This window comes from Arvicola amphibius, chromosome 14 (genome assembly GCF_903992535.2).
Source record: "Arvicola amphibius chromosome 14, mArvAmp1.2, whole genome shotgun sequence".
NCBI lineage: Eukaryota > Metazoa > Chordata > Mammalia > Rodentia > Cricetidae > Arvicola > Arvicola amphibius.
Genome location: NC_052060.1, coordinates 10,231,110 through 10,240,713, shown reverse-complemented (window position 1 = coordinate 10,240,713; position 9,604 = coordinate 10,231,110). Strand labels below are relative to the sequence as shown.

The window sequence follows — 9,604 nt, the reverse complement described above, 5'->3', positions numbered from 1 at the left end:
GCCGTTGTCCCCTTCTCATTAGCGTTGAGAAAATTTAAGGTTAGTAAAGCATTATGTAATCTATTTCTGGGGGTATTATACACCCCCTTTGGTTTGTTTAACATATCCTTTATAGTTGTATTTGATCTTTCAATGACTGCTTGACCTGTAGGATTGTAGGGTATACCTGTAACATGCTTAATATTGTAATAATCAAAAAACATTTAATTTTCCTAGAGACATAAGCTGGACCATTATCCGTCTTTATTTGGTGGTAGAGCATGAGACTCTTAATCTCAGGGTTCGAGCCCCACAAGAGCGCCAAGTGTACCGGTGGTCGGAGGAATTTGGAAATAACCAAAAATAGTCCTTTTAGAATAAATCCGTTTTAATAAAAGGAGAAAGTGGGATACACTTACAAAGCCAAGGTTCCAGCGAAGCAGAGAGTCAAGCAAGAGGAAAAACAGGGTCGCCTATCCCCAACCCGATTTTTTTAAAGGTACCTTTTTCCCCTGGAGCAGCCATGCCCAAGAAAGCAGGGATTGGTCAGCTGCCCCAACAGTTATATAAATGGGATAAGGAAAAAGTATTCAGTTATATATGTTGATATCTAAAGTGAGTTATAAAGTAGAGCAGAAACAATGGCAGAGACATTAGATCTATAAGCATGATAGATGCAGAATTACAACTTTTATCACTTGCTAAATGTGTAGGAGGTCCTTCTGTACTTGTATTCCTTTCATTGGCTGAATAAAGAAACTGCTTGGCCTTTTGATATGGTGGAACTTAGGTAGGCAGAGAGGACAGAACTGAATTCTGGGAGGAAGAAGGCAGAGACAGGTAGATGCCATGAATCTCCAGCCTGAGATGGATGTAGGTTAGAATCTTGCTGGTAAGCCACAGTCACGAGGTTCTATACAGATTACTAGAAATGGATTAATCAAGATGTGAGCATTAGCCAATAAGAGGCTAGAGCTAATGGGCCAGGCAGTAATTTAATTAATACAATTTCTGTGTGGTTATTTCAGGGGTTAAACTAGCCGGGTGGTGGGATGCAGCCCACTCACCTCATACTACATAAACGGGTAGAAAAAGTGAAGGAAAATGACTTTTGGCCCCAAAAAATCACCAGGTTACTGCTGAGATTATGGAGCCACATGGGCATAGTGGCCAGATAATCAAACACACTTGTTGGGGGGAGAGCAAGCAGGAGACAGGGTAAATTTAGAGAACAAATTTAACCTCACATAGTCAGTACCCCAGAGTCAGTCAATAGAACAGAGGAGAGGATTCAGAAATTCTCCTAATTTTATGATTTACAAGTTAAAATAAAAAAAGATAGTTAAAAATCTGCCCACCAGAGCTTGAGAAGGCAGGCTGGCAGGTGGGGAGAGCCTGTGTCCTACCCCCTACAGTGAGGCACAGCTTCAACTGGAAACTGAAAGACAGGTTTGAAATAAGGTAGCCTCTGAGAACTGCAGCTTCAGGTCAATTAAAAATAAATAAAAAGGTTAAACATGTTTGTTTTCCATTTCACAATTTTTCTTCTTTGTCAAAAGTCTGCTGTTTGTAGGCATGTGAATTCGTATCCAAGGTGGATTGATTTCAGTACTATGGATCTATAGTGAAGTTTTAAAGTCAGAGATAGTGATGCATTCAGAAGTTCCTTGATTATATAGGATTTTAAAATTGTTTAGGCTATCCTGAGGTTTTTTTTTTTTCTTATAAAGTTGAGAATTGTTCTTTCAAGGTCTGTGAAGAATTTTGTTATAATTTAATGGGCATTTGCATTGAATCTGCAGATTGAGTTCAGTAAGATTGTCAATTTTGTTGTGTTGGCTCTATCTTAGCAAGAAAGTAGATCTTTCCATTTTCTGATGTCTCAAATTTCTTCCTTCAAAGATTTAAAGTTCTTTTTATACAGGCTTTTCAATTTGTGTGATTAGAGATACTCAAAGATATTTTATGATATTTGCGGTTATTGTATAGAATATTATATCTCATTTATCACATATGTAGAAGAGGTGTATTTTGGTTTGTTTTCAGATTCTGGCTATGATAAAGTAATTCTTCTGTGAACATAATTGAGCACGTGTCCTTATGGTATGCTTGAGCATCTTTTGTACATAGGCCCAAAAGGGGTATTGCTAATTTTTAGACAATTGTATTTTCTGAATTCAAAGGTCAGAAAAATAATCTTTTTCAGATGATTGTTACTGTAATTTGCACAACTATATTTTGCTAATGTTATAGCTAAAGATCCTTTAAAGGATGTTATGCAAAATTTTACAAATGGATTTTCCAATGGAAGAACCGCATATACAATTAATAATAAAAAGAATCATGGAGCGTGATATGGCTCACTGAAAGCAAGTTATAAAAGTTGCAGACAGATGTGCTTAAGATAGATCTGACATAATGGCACCAAGGTGACCTTTGCTAAGGCAAGGTGTAAAAGCCCTTGCAATGGGGCTAGAGAGATGGCTGAGTGGTTAAGAGCATTGCCTACTATTCCAAAGGTCCTGAGTTCAATTCCCAGCAATCACATGATGGCTCACAACCATCTGTAATGAGGTCTGATGCCCTCTTCTGGCCTGCAGGCATATACGCAGACAGAATATTGTATACATAATAAATAAATATATTTTTTAAAAGCCCTTGCAATGAATTATAAAAAGACCCGACCTATACATATTTAGGGTCAAGGATGTGTTTATGTTCTTTTTTCACAGAAAGAAAATAAAAGCTGGATGAGATGACTGAATATACAGTAAGGAGCGGCAGACCAGATGGCATCATAGTGCAAACGCCCTGTAGAGGAGTTGGAGAAAGGAGTTGGAGAAGAATTCATGGTCCAGTCTTCCTTGCCCCCAACAGAGAGGAGTGCCTGATTGCAGGAACTGCTGCCAGCACTCTACACTGCAGGGTGCCATGCTGCACTGGGGGACAGATGCTGAGCTGCTTCCAGAAACCTGGGACACACACAGACCCAGAGGCCCTGCTGAGATGACCTGACTGCGATGACTACAATTTTCTGAAGTTTGAATCCTGTTTGCATTGGAACTGAGATGCAGGCTGAACATTTGAGTATTTTTAATTTCTGGGACATAGAATTCATTTTGGTTAAAATATTGAACCTAAGAACTAAGACCTAAGTTTTCCCCTCAGGGAAAGAAAGACTCAAAATAAGAAATGACTAAAACCCCTCTTCACTTGAGAAGGGGGAAGACTAAAGGTTTAGTGCTGTTCAGAGACTTGAACTGGTATTTGAGAACAGCAATGTCATTGTACTCTTACTGGTATTGACCTGATATTTATAACTGTAGATAACATGTTGAGAAAAGTTGGTATTGACCAATAATGGCAAGAATCATGGTACTGACCTAAAGAGATTTGGAAAAGTTGGTATTGACCGAGAATACTGAGAATTATGGTACTGACAAAGATACTTGGAAAAGTTGGTATTGACCAACAATGCTGAGAATTATGATACTGACAAAGATATTTAGAAAGTTGGTATTGACCAACAGTGCTAAGAATTATGATATTGACCTGTCCACTGCCGAGAAAAGATTGACACACCCTGTAAATGTTGGGAGTTAAGATAGTTATAGTTTTCCTTTGTTATGATAAAAGATAAAGTAGATATAAATATTGTAACTAGAGAACAGTTCCACAGGCTCACCTGCTTGAATCCTTGGTCCCCATTGGTAGAAATGTTGGAAAGGGAGTAGGGAAGAGGTGTCCCTGAGGGTGGACTTTGAGCAGCTGCTGCTCCTAGAGCAACCTCTACCTCCTCTTTCCAGATCTAGAAAGGAGCTCTCTCTGCTGTGCTTGCTGCCACCCAGATCTCCGACCCCTGGAAACAAAACGTAAGTCCAATTAAATGTTTGCTTTTGTAAACTGCTTTGGCAGTGAAGTCTACTGACAGCAATACAAAGCAACTAATCCTGTGCCTTGTAGGAAAGTTTCTGGTTACATGAGTGAGCTTCCTGTTTGTTGTTCCCCCAATAGGTATCTTGATACCATGAGACAAGCAATAACCTCTTTTGGCAGTGATTGCTCTAGCTGTTCTAACCCTCTGTTCTGGGAGGCTCAATGGCTTGAATACCTTTAATTGTTTTCTGTTCTCTTTTCTGCTCTTCACAGGGTTGAGAGAGAGGGAGTCTGTCTGGGGAAGGGCTCTTGAAGGACGTTTGAGATAAATGCTTGTGTCTGAAATTGGAGGAGTCATGCTCTCATATTTGGCGCCCAATATGTATAAAGAGTGCATATCAATTTACCAACAGGAGAAGGAGCAGGCATGTCTTCCGCTAACACTTCTCAGCTCCCTACTCACTCACTGTACAAAGCTTCTCAGTTCCCCATCTCCATGTGTGCTCCATAGTTGATGGCACTGCCCTTATAAATGCCATCAGTGAGTGTCATCTAGCTCATTTCTGTGTTGAGGGGGTATGCCCTATTTCACATATATGTCAACAGTGTCTGATCAGGTAGGCAACTAAGAGTGAATAAAGACAAAAATAAGGTACAGCATACACAGATTTTTATCAAATAGCTGGCATAAGTAGGGAAGAGACAGAATTCTTTGATCATAAGTATGAATTTAAAGTGTTGTTGAACATAAGCAAGTTGCATAATCATGAGGAGAATCAAGAAACAGAAGGTTACTGGGAGTCTACAGCCAAAACATTTAATCACTATATATATATAAGAGAAAAGGAAAGAGGGAAGCATATGGAAGGAGGAAAAGAAAGGGGGAAGCTGACTCTTTTACTGGCTTTTGGGACCCTGCTCCTCATCCTGGGTCACCTTGCCCAGCCTAGTTCCTCCAGGACTAGCCTTCTGGGAGAGCCTCCCACTCCCTATAGTGGTTTCTTAACCACTTCCTCTTGTCTCAGGCTACCTTCTCTGGGGAATTTTCAGCATACTAGAAAGAGTTGCCTACCGGTTCAGGGGACCTCTCCCTGTTGACTATGGTTGTTCCTTAACTTACTGATCATCCCACTGGTCTCTCTAGACTCCAGCAGAACCCCTGAGACCTTCGCACCAAAAACGTATGCTCATATCTAAACTGGGGTCAAAATGAGTATTGCCTGAATTTGCAGGAGGCAAGACTGAGAGAAGACAATATCCATAAAGAATGACCCCGGGGCTCCATGTCCAGTATGTTCCAACTGGCTTGGGCAGTCATATCCCTATGGCCTTACTGTTATGGTAAAACTAAAATGCCGCAGGTCCCTGAGTGGTGGTAGTGGGCAATGGGCAAGAGACCATGGCGGGCATCCTGGCATAGCTCTTCTCCTTGCTCCTGTCCATTGTTTGTGGTACGGAAATGTCTGGTGTCTGTTTAAGGTATTGGTAGAACAGAAGACAAAGTTAGGTTTAGAGGGAAAAAATAGGACCAGGGAATTTAAGGGGGTGTATCTGACCTGTTTAAGGTAGATCCTTCAATTCCACTCCCTGGAACTCACAAGAATTCTTTGAGTTTGTGAAACAGAAGTTTTAGACATATACATTCTATAAACAGTAGCATATTTATGTCAGAATAACTGTGACAGATATTTTTGCACAATGAAAAGTATTTTTAAGACTATGAAAGGCAACATGAGAGAGAAATTTGATAACTTGTATTTGTCCTCACAACTTCATAACTTGCAAGTCTTGTATATGTATTTGTATTTTACTGAACTTTGTTTAGTGAGGTTGTCCATTTAAACTGACAAAACTTCTCAGCTGTCAAGCTGCATCAGACATTTTGAGAAGGATAAAATTTTACTTACTTGAGTTATTGATTAAAAATGACAGAGAACTTACTTGGTTGGCACCCAGAGCTACTCTTCAGGGTCCTCCATGGTTGCTGAAGGCCATATTTGCCTTTTGCTGTTTAAAATAAGGCCTTCCAGACTCCAGAAGATCCTGTGGGCTAAGAATCTGTAGGAAGGCAAGCCGATCTTGACCTGAGCAGGTAAGCTATCGATTCCAGCAATTCTGTCCATGTCTGGAGATCTTCAGTTTAGATGAAAGGTGATTCTTCCCAGTGATCAGTGCTTGGCAGCTGAAGCAAATTGTGGATAGACATTGCTGTGTGCCCATTTGTCTTCTGTCTTCTTTGGAGGAAGTAGAGTGCTGCTAGGAGCCAACCTGTTTCTTTTTGTTATGATTTTTTTTAATAATTAGATATTTAATTGCCATATTTCCCAGATCTCTGAGCAGTTATGGGCTGTTTATCAGATATAACTACAGTATAGAATCTGCCTGGAGAGCTGGGTCTGAGCTTGACTGTACTGGCTTTTAACTTAACAGGTAATATTTATACTCATAAAAAGAGAAAAAAGAAAAAATGCTTGCAATAAAAGATTAATGGCAGAACTGGCAATAGTAGAGAACATCTTAATAGATTTTAAATGAGGTTTGGATTAAATATAAGGCATTTTTGTAAGAGACTTAAAAGTACATACCAGTTTAAACCATGAGACTTATTCTTATTGTAGTCTGAAATGAGATGCAAGGAATAGACAACTATAACATTTAACAGTAAACATAGGCACATTTAAGTCACATGTGTGAACACACACACACACACACACATAGAGTAAACAGGAATTGGGTGAAGTGGATGCTCATGGTGGGCCCTACCAAAGGCATGCCACTACACAAAACATACATGCAACAGAGTCAACAAGAGGAATTTAGAGACAAAAACATAAGTAAATGGGGGGACCAGGCAGGGTATACCTCAGAAAGTTGGTGGGACTTGATCACCTGACCTGGCTCTCAGTTAAGATGGCAGTGAAATCACCTGACCTCAGTTAAGATGGTGGTCAGGTCACCCATGTAACAGAGCTAAAACTGGGGAACCATGCAGGCTATACCTCAGTAAACATGGCGAAACTTAGTCACCTGACCTGGCTCTCAACCAAGATGGTGGCAAAGCCACCTGACCTCAGTTAAGATGGTAGTAAGGTCACCTGACCTCAGTCAAATTGGCAGCAGTCACATGTTGTATGGAAAAGCCACGATTTTTGAGCTGCAGGGATTTTAAGCTTAATAATAAGAGAGACCTAGAAGCATAACCTGCCCTGTTGCTGAGCCACCATGCCACAAGCTGTGGCAGAAAGCCAAAGGCTGGAATTGAAAACAGCCACCTCATGGATCCAACCAATCTTATTGGCAACAGTAGTGGTGGCGGAGATAGTTTGAGGAAACTCATTCCATTTGCCTGTGCACTGACAGTAGTTAGAAAGCTCCAATAAGAGTGGAGCCAGTGGGACACCAGCAGAATGAGTGTAGGAGCTGAAGAAGTAGGGCCTTAAGGCCTGTGGTTTCAAGGCCTCTAAAAGGCGTCCCTCCCAGGGGGGACATGGATGGCTTGCTACCCATAGCTGAAACTTGAAAAACTGTGACACCACAAGACCCACAGTGAGATGTCTCTCCACTATAGGCAGGGTGTAAATCACCATGAACATCACAGGACCTGTGGAAGAACGTCCCCTGCTCCCTAGTAGCATGCTATAGCCTGAATCGATCCAGTCAGGAAGCCAGAGAGGCCAAAGGCCACTCCCAGCAGCCTTTACCAAAACAAAAGCAAAAACAAGCAACACAGTGGGGGAAAAAGAAAGAAAAAGAAAAAAGAGAAAGAAAAGCCAAGGAACGCTGGGCTTCCCAAGGAATGCACTGTACATTGTATGCAGAGCTAGCATGGGAGGACTGACCCCAGGCCATCCAAGTACAATTTAGCTAAGGGAAGATATCCAGAAATGAATGTCAGCAAAGGGCTCAACCATGCATGGTTGGAGGCTCTCTCCCAATTTCTAGGAACACCAGAAGATTGCCAGAAACTCAGTGGTCAGTTTCTCAGATTCGGAGAAATGGTAAAATTGAAATTGCTCTGTAGAAATTGTGCTCATGCATATGGAACATGTGGTTGTTGTGGAAAAATACCCAGTTCCCCGAGTGGCTGCAGCAGGCCATGAGGAGAGACAAACAGATGGGAATGCCACGAACAACATTGCAGGTCTCCAAAGGAGGCTGGTCCCAGGCATGGAGACACGTTGCAGCAGGCAAGAGACAGAGACATGGATCGACACACCATGCAGAGTGAGGTTGGATATTTATTTAGTGGGTTATGGAGGGGGGAGAGGAGAAGAGCAGAGAGAGAGAGACAGAGAGAGAGAGAGAGAGAGAGAGAGAGAGAGAGAGAGAGAGAGAGGGGAGAGACAAAAGGGGAAGGGAAGACAAGAAAGGAAGGGACTCAGGCTGGAAGCTGAAGATCAGCTTGTCTCGGCAGATGGGGAGGAAGTGCATGTGGCTTGTCTCTTAAAGGAAAGGATAGATCATTACACACACCATGCAGAGAAAGTGAGTATTTATTTAGTGGGTTATGGAGGGGAAAGGGAAAGATGGGAAGGGGAGAAGAGCAGAGAGAAAGTCAGAGAGAGAGAGAGAGAGAGAGAGAGAGGAGGGGAGAAGGGGAGAAGTGGAAAGAAGGGAGAGAAGCAGAAGCTGCCTCTTTGGGAAAGAGAGAAAAGAAGGACTCAATCAGAAGGAAGATCTGCTTGCCTCAGTGGGGGGAGGGTAAAGGGCAGGGTTGTCTCTTAAAGGGACAGGACAGACCATTACACTTACTGTTTGTGGCATCTATGTCGTTACTCTTCGGCCTTCTCCACATGTTCGCTGTGAGTCTCCTCTACAGGGATTTCATGTTCCTGGCACCTCTAACATCATGTGGTCTATTCTGTACCCTATCTTCACCATCATAACCTCATGCTTCATTCTCTCAGAGACTCCCTACAAGAAACCTAACCCTTCTGCTACCCATTACTCTGAGTTCACAGGCTTTCTTTAAAATCTAGGTAAAAGACTCCATGATTCCAGAACTCTTTGCATTATCCCTGCCCTGGAAAACTAGCATTGTGTAAAGGAAGCCAGGTTCTGCTGAAAATCTAAGCAGTAGGTCAGAGCCTTTTGGACTAAGGCTTGCAGATGCCTCTAAAGGTGTGGACCTAGTAAAACACTTCACTTTGGGCAACCCCATATGAGTACAGCATCCCTTGCAACTCTCTCTTTGAACGACTTTCAGATGCACCACCACTTTACAACACAATGGAGCCTGTGGAATCAAGAAACATGATGATGCATTGAAATTCCCTGTCCCCGATTTATTAGCCCATTGATTTTGAGTTCCAAATCTTTACTCAAAATTGTTAGAAGATCAGTGGAGACAGAGACAAACCTTTTGTCAAAACCTTCCTACCATCATGGTTTCTGGGCCAATAAAGTCAAATCACATTTGCTGAAATGCTACACAGTTCATATTGAAATAGTAGTCTTCACTGTCACACACCTTACCATTTCTTGGCCATTCTGTGGTTTCCCACAGATCAATGTGTTAAGATAATACAGCGTCCATGAATAAGATTCTTCTTTGTCCCTCCTCCTCCTCCTGCTCCTCCTTCTTTTTTTGATTTTTGTTCATTTTGGGTTTTGGTTTATTCTTTGTTTTGGTTTGATTGTTCAGTTTTTCTTTTAATTTTTTTTTTGGTGAAGGGGAGATTGCAAAGGGTAGAGTGAGGGTGTGGAAAGGGGAAACAGGGAGATGAGCGGGATCAGAATGCATGATGGG

At 41.7% G+C, this 9,604-nt stretch overlaps 1 protein-coding gene across 1 annotated transcript in view; it reads left to right on the top strand.

The window, feature by feature from the left end:
* Positions 1-2,834: 2,834 nt before the first annotated feature.
* LOC119801289 (NADPH-dependent 3-keto-steroid reductase HSD3B3-like) overlaps positions 2,835-9,604 on the top strand; it is a 27,171-nt gene continuing 20,401 nt past the window's right edge. Inside the window, exon 1 of the mRNA XM_038311810.2 lies at positions 2,835-3,851. The gene's annotated coding sequence lies outside the window, so the exon portion shown is untranslated. The remainder of the gene's footprint in view (positions 3,852-9,604) is intronic.